Source organism: Myotis yumanensis, unplaced genomic scaffold (genome assembly GCF_028538775.1).
Source record: "Myotis yumanensis isolate MYYU_CA2020_CCGP unplaced genomic scaffold, mMyoYum1.0.hap1 SCAF_17, whole genome shotgun sequence".
Taxonomy (NCBI): Eukaryota; Metazoa; Chordata; class Mammalia; order Chiroptera; family Vespertilionidae; genus Myotis; species Myotis yumanensis.
Window position 1 is genome coordinate 17,067,663 of NW_027223768.1, and position 7,829 is coordinate 17,075,491.

Sequence of the window (7,829 nt, forward strand, 5' to 3'; positions counted from 1 at the left end):
CCAGGTCCTGAGGGCTACTAGAACATGTCATGTGTCTGGCACTGAACACGACGCATTGCCAATTTAAAACCAACTAAATGACCACAGTTCTCCTGGGAAAGAAAAAAGAGCGAGCATGTGGCTGATGAGAGAACAATTGAAAAGATATCTTGCGCACACACACACACACACACACACACACGCACACACGCACGCACACTTTCAGACAAAGTTCATTTGCCTGAAAATGAAGGCCATATTCACGGCTAAAAAATATATATTACATGGATGGCACTAACAGGGGGACCTAATGAGGCACTCTCACTGCTGTTGTCCTTCCAAATAAAGTTTGAGGACGCACTGAGCCAGGGAGGAAATGAATATTCAATTTAGAGCTTTTTCATACATTTCATATCTGCCTCTCCCATCATGTTTGCGATTTTTACAGTCTTTGTTATGAATAGCTTCTCATCACATTTCTATGAGGGAGATCATCATAATTACAACCTTATGTTATGGGGGAGCAGAAAGAAGTGACTTGGCAAAGGTCATGTGGCAATGCAATGTCCTAGACAGGAAGGGAACTGATATATCTGGAAACCATTGTGAGCTGTGCATTCCAGTGAGCCTGGCAGAAAGCAAGGCTCAGGTTGCCCCAGCCAAAGCTTCGGGCTTATTCAGGAACATGAGTGCTTGCTTGATGTGCATGTGATGTCACCAAGAAGAAGAAATTAAACTTTAGTAGTAACTCGAGCAAAATCTTATTTAGAAGCAATTTCCAAAATGATTGTTACGATTGTGAGTGCTAGGAGGAAGACAGGGTAAGGATGAACTGGCTTTAATACTGGGACATTGGATTTGGCATTTAAATTGTTGCAAACTCTACTCTTAGCTAACAACCTACCCTTTGCAAAATCATTATAAAAGCTCAGGCTAGGGTAGGACCTCTTCATCATACTCTGCAGGGGGCTGCTTCCATATATTCCTGTATATTCTTCCATAGTCCACATGGCTACGGGATGAAGCAACACTTCTATGCCAGCATGCTGCGTAACTGTAGGAACCAGATGTTCAAACAGTTTTAGAAATGAAATATCATGAAGTCCTTAATTTCTGAACAATGAATGAGTCTTTTTGCAAATCTTACCCAAACTGATAGCTGTTCTTTTCCCAATAAAAAGTTTTTAAAAATTTTTTAAAGCCATCTATCACCACAACATAGAAGAGAGTAAAGCTGAAAACTCAAATGAGGGAAACACTTATAATCAGTATTTTTCAAAAGGTGTCTATTGCCAGGTAAGTGAATCTGCTTATATAGTTGGTTTAAAGCAAACAAGCCAACCAAGCACTTCCTATATGAACTTTGAAATATTTAAAGTGGAGAAACTGAGAATTTTCTATAATTAATATTACAGTCCTGATATATGGAAGTAAATATTGAAATCATAGGTACAGGACAAAACCTTCAGTGGATAAAGGAAAAATCTACTAAAGGAGAATATATCCCAAACTGGACAAAGACAGACGCATGTCCCTCAGCCAGATCTGAACAAATTGCTTTCCCCAACTGTCCCGCAAAGAGGAATTCAATGTTAATATTCCATGTAGTTTGTGATCCTAATATTTGAAAAAAATGATTATTTAATATTTCCAACAGTACATAGAAAATGGTACTGTCACCATTACATTTTACAAATGTTAGCTTCTTGTCATATTTGCTTTAGATCTAATTTTTATGAGAAAGAAGACATAGATACATTAAAAGTCCACAATGGAACTACTCCAGAATTCAATTTCCTCTACTCTCTCCTCAGAAGAATCTGAACTCGGTTTGTGTCTTCTGTTGTTTTTTCATACTTCATTATATGTGGATGTATTGAAAATCATTACGCAGTTTGCACATTTTAAAACTTGAACCAAATGGTATAATGTTGTTCACATTCATGTCTACATTTTGCAGTTCCTCATTGTTTTTGTCATTTATACAAATTGGTATATGTATCTAGTTTCATCATTATAACCACCAAATTTAGTGTATTCATGGGGGGGGTCTTTTAATAATAGCTGATTTTATTATTTTTATTTTGCATTTTCATGATTATAGTGAGATTGATTTCCTTTGCTGTGATTTTCCTATTTATATCTTTTGCCCATATTTCCACTGGGTTGTTTGATTTTTAAAAAATCTGTAGGAGTTCTTGGTATATTCTAGTTAGCAATTTTTTGACAATTATATGCCTTACAAATAACTTTACTATGCCTCTTTAAAAAGGTATTTATATGTCAGTAGTTGTACTTACTATAACACCCTACTTTTATTCTTCAAGACAGACACATCCATCATACACAGTTAATGAACACAAAGAAATTTTACAGAAACTTCATTTTGCTTTCCTATCAACCCCATTCTTGTTCAAGTCCAGAGATAACTTGCTTCGGATCCTTGTTTTCATTTTCTTGCTTTGGCCCCAGATCTGGTCTTTTATATGACATTTGAATTTAGAAGTTTTGATAGTCTGTGCTCCCCAAAAATGTTGTTCAGCACTCAACCTCTGTCACCTCCATTTTTTCCTCCTTCTGTAGATTTTCTGGATCTTATATAACTCACGTAACATTCTCGTGGTTGTGGTAAGCTAGACCCATGTTTCTAGCATGGAACTTAACATATCGAATCATTATCAATCTGATGTGATTTCTTCAGAAGTATACCAGTGTCCTGAATCATGAGGTCAAGGATCTTGTCTTTTCACCACAGTATTGTCAGTATTTTTGGAATGAATGAATGAATCGAGGTGTTCTTTGCATAACCTCTGAACATTGGAAACCTAATTCTAGCACAAGTCTTTCTAAGTGAAGTTCGTACCATAATATACTAGTATAGCTGGTGTATCTTAATCATTTTATTCTCACAACACATTTAATAAGTATGGCAGTTATTAAAACATGGCTGCAAACTCTTTGGTATTTCTCTCATAAAGACTCACCTAAGCAGGTCGGGGAGGGGAGGAGTTGACTAAGAGGCACTCATGAAAGTCACTGCCCCGGGACACAGGCTCACTAAAAGATTGAGACCTAATCGCAGGACCACAGAACCCTTTCCCTCTCTCTACCTCACCATCACATCACTAGGGCTCTGGTATTATAACCAGGAAATATAACTGAAAGAACTGCAGGCCTCAGACTTTACTTAAGAAGAAATCTCTAGGGAAACCCAAATACAACAGAGGAGGCAAACACAAGAACACCAGAGGAAATGTTAGCTTCTGACACCTAAGCTACAATAAACAGTAAACATAGCCCAACTCCTAGTAAGATAAACATAAAGCCTCACACAAAAGGCCTACTCTTACCTAGTACATCATGTCAAGCTTTCAATAAGAAAAAACTATAAGGTATACTAAAAGGCAAAAAAGACAGTTTCAAGAGACAGAGCAAGCAATACAACCAGAGTCAGATATGGCAAGGATGCTGAAATGATCAGACTGAAATTTTAAAACAACTGTAATTCATATGCTAAGAGCTCTAATGAAAAAGGTGGGCAACAGGCAAGAGCAGATGGATGATACCAGCAGGGAGATGGGGATTCTAAGAAAGAATCCAAAGGAAATGCTAGAAGTCAAAAACACTGTATGAGGCATGAAGAATGCCTTTGATGGGCTCTTCAATAGACTGGACACAACCAAGGAAACTGTCCATGAGCTAGAAGAAATATAAACTTCTAAAACTGAAATGCAAAGAGAAAAAGAATGACAAAAGACAACAGAAGATTCAAGAACTATAAAAGGAGTAATATATGACAACGGGGATAGAAAAAAGAACAGAAGAAATAAATGAAGCAATGATGATTCAGAATTTCCTAAAGTTAATGATAGACATCAAACAAAAATTCAGAAAGCTCAGAGAACCCCAAGCAGAATAAAATCCCCCAAACTACAGCAACACATATATCAAACTATAAAAAAATCAAAGACGCAGGGAAAAAAATTATGAAAAAAACCAAGGGGGGTGGGGGAACGCCTTACTCACAGATGAGCAAGGATAGGAATTACTAAGACTTCAGAAGCAAGAAGAAAGTAGAGGGAAAGTGGATATTGAATGCGATGAAAGAAAAGATCTACGAATTTAGAATTCTTTCTTCAGTGAAATGATCCTTCAAAAGGTTTGCCCCTTTGGGCTCCTTAGGCTTTAGTATGTTTGGAATGAGGGTTTCAGTCAAACAAAGACCTCACCCGTCCATGTGGCTGTGACTCTTCACGTTGTGTGTCCTCAAATGTGAGAGTAAGGAGAGTGATGCTGGTATGAATCGGGCGTATAGGGCAGAGAGACCATGAGGCGTGTCTCTTACGTAAAGCAGTCCAATCCCGGAGCTAAGACAGCACTCAGACTGTACATATGACACTAATGAGAGGCTGGATACAACTTATTAACATGAAAGCTCACAGCCCTTATTATACATCCAGAACAAACAAGCACTGCGCACCTGCTTCTGTATCCTTATGTAAGAGAAGGAAGAACTGTGATTCAGTCTGTTTTGTGGTTTCCTTGGCCTCTATATTCTGCCCCAAAGAAAACAAATATACACACAGCTGCTACAGCACTTGCTTTCTGTTCCAGATGAGGGTAGGCATGGAATAGAAATCGTGGGTGCCTGCAGACGTGGCCTAATAACTAAAAAGTGACAAACACAGCAGGTCTCTCCTGGGTCCCAGTAAGGAGGCTGTAATTCATTATAAAAGCATTTCTGCACCTGCAGCGATGGTTGTTTTATGCTCATCTGTGCGCCAGAGGCTGTCTGTGCGTAACCATGTGAGGACTGTGGGCTGGAGGCAGAAAGCACAATGATGATCCCCAAACCAGAAGAGCAAGGCATCCAGTCCCACTGGGGTACAGCCAGTTTTCTGAGTCTTGATCCCATAGGGGTCAAGACTGCCTCCAGGGGCAGAGGGTGGGAGTGGCCTAGAAGAGGTCAATGGGGGAGACATATGTGATACTTTCAACATTAAAGATAAAAATTTTTTTTTAAAAAGACTGCCTTCAGTTTGGAGGTGGTGAGCAGAGATTGAAAGTGCAGTTTTTAAAAAATGAAATATAAACCAAAGATTTGGGGATTCCAGACAGTGACCAATTTAAATCCTTTCAATGGGCCATGCAGCTGCAATCCAGTAGAGTGCTTGGCTGAGGCTGGTCAATGATTTTAACCTTTCCTTCAACTGATATTTCTTGTTATAATTATTGGTGGTATTACTCAAGGACCATGTGATACCTGGTATTATTTTTAAAAATCCTATTGATGATCACTTCTCAGCCTTTTGGTTAAGATCAAAAGTGAAGCAACTGTTCTTATCAGTTTAATATCTAATACGTCCTCTATCTGAGGACAATATATTAAACTAGAGGCCTGATGCACAAAAATTCGTGCAAGAGTAGGCCTTCCTTACCCCAGCTGCTGGCACCAGCTTCCCGCTGGCACCCGGGACCCGGGCTGGCTTCCCTCCTGCCACCCGCAGGCACCTGAGAGCCAGGCTCCTTCTGGCCCTGGCTTCATCCAGAATGACATCCAGAATGACGTCTGGTTTAATTAGCATATTACCCTTTTATTATTATAGATGGATTTTGTGGGCAGGGAGATGGAATAGGAGCTTGCTTCATCCACTCCACACATTGACCCAGTATTGCAGTACCTCCGGGAATGGTGCAAAAAAATTAAAAATCCTATTGATTACAGAGAAATGGATTGTCTTTCAAAATTTCTTCTGGAACGCTTTTGTCTTTTCTTCCTACTATAGATTAAATAATCCTGTGGTGATTTTTAATAGGAATAATTTGGAATCAAGTGAAGTTATCGGTTACAAATGCTATGAAGCATTTAGGAGAAACTCATTTGTTCAGTTATCCAACCAGCTCTGACTGATTGCTGAAGGCCAACCATGTGTTGTGCTAAATGCTGGGAACTAGAGATGAGCAAGGACCAATCCCTTCCCAGTAGGAGCTTACATTCTAGTAGGGGGACATAGTCATAGGAACTAATAAAAGCATAGAATGTGACAGATCCTAGTATAAGAGGGTGAACTATGCTCCAGCAGGGCCCAAAGAGTGGTCAACTCCACCAACCTTTCTAGAGGAAGCAGTGCTTGAGCTGAGTCATGGAACATGACCAGATAGTCACCAGACTTTCCAGAGAATGCTCCAGACAGGAAACTGGACATAGGAAGGCAGAGAATGAAATGGCTGAATACATTCAGAGAGCTGAAGCTGGCTGAATTTGGAACAAGGGTATATTCATGTATTCATCTATTAAACAAATTCCTCAGAATAGTGAACGAGACACGTTCAGTCCACACTTGCTTGGAGACTACTTTATAGTGATAGAGGCAGATTTTGTAAGTACTCTGTAAATACATTTGTCGGGTAACTACAAATTATTAATGCCTATAAAGAGAAAAGTGAGGACTACGATATAAACTAGAGAAAGGGAGATGAGGGGGGCAGAAATATTCTTTAAAGGTCAGGAAATGCTCTTGTGAGAGATGACTTTGAAACTGACACCCGAAGAATGAGCATCTTAAATGAAGTAGGTGGGATGATCACTATAGACAGGCACATGGCAGCGTCCTGAAATGTGGAGAGGAGGGTGGGAGGGGAGGTTAGCCCAGTGAATGGACGTGCCATCACTATATGAGGGTGTTTATCCTCTCTCTCCTAGACAATAAGGAACCACAGCATAATGTTTAAAGAGACAAATATGATCATTTTTGCATTTTAGGAAATCCACATTCTTGGTAGAGTAGAGAGGTATTATCCACCGGCTAAGAAACTGCAGGTCTCCTCAGTGGAGAGAGGGTTGATGCAAGTGCTTGTATCAAGGAAGGAAACTGACAGGACCTAAATTCTTAGAGCAGCAGAATTTTGGAAGACATAAACAACACCAATCAAAAAATAAGACAGTATCACTAAACATTCCAGCACTTACAGATGACTATTCAGTATTTTGTCTGCATTCTTCTAGTCTCATTTCTATATGAAAACATAGTTTATAAATATTTTTGCCTAATTTTTCACAAAGCACCTACATTGTGAACATTTTCCAAACTAGTATATGCCAGTGACTTTATTATTTTAATAGCTGCATTAATCATTACCCCATTATTTTTTTCACACACTTGCATTATTAGAAATGTTGTTATGGATATTCTACAACATATGGATATAGTATGTAGATCATTGTGCTCCTGTCCAATTATGTTTCAGGGAGATAGTCCTCAAAGCTGAATTATTATGTCAAAGCATACAATTTTTTAAGTGCTTCTGATACAGTTTGCCAGAATACCCTTCTGAAAACTGAATTCTTCTTGTACCTTTGTTGTTCTAATCTAGCTGAACTCTGAAACAATTTTGGCAAATTGCAAAGAAAAAAAAAAGTTGCCGAAACCGGTTTGGCTCAGTGGATAGAGCGTCGGCCTCCGGACTGAAAGGTCCCAGGTTCGATTCCGGTCAAGGGCATGTACCTGGGTTGCGGGCACATCCCCAGTAGGAGATGTGCAGGAGGCAGCTGATCGATGTTTCTCTCCCATCGATGTTTCTAACTCTCTATCTCTCTCCCTTCCTCTCTGTAAAAAATCAATAAAATATATTTTTTTAAAAAAAGTAATTTGTGTTGGGACTCCATTAAATTTATGGTTAATTTAGGTATACTTGACATTTTTATCCTATTGAGTATTTTTACCTGGGGACGAGCTATGGTTCTACACATCAAAGCAAGACTCTAATTTCCTTCAATGGTGCTTTACAGTTTGCCTTTTTGTGAGCCCTATGGAGTTCTTTTTCATTTTATCCTTGGGTATTTGACATTT

The 7,829-nt window shown here is 39.0% G+C and overlaps 1 pseudogene; it reads left to right on the plus strand.

Annotated features, from left to right (window-relative positions):
- The first annotated feature begins 5,272 nt into the window (after positions 1 to 5,272).
- Positions 5,273 to 5,393, plus strand: LOC138996520 (U2 spliceosomal RNA; annotated as a pseudogene).
- The last annotated feature ends 2,436 nt before the right edge of the window (positions 5,394 to 7,829 follow it).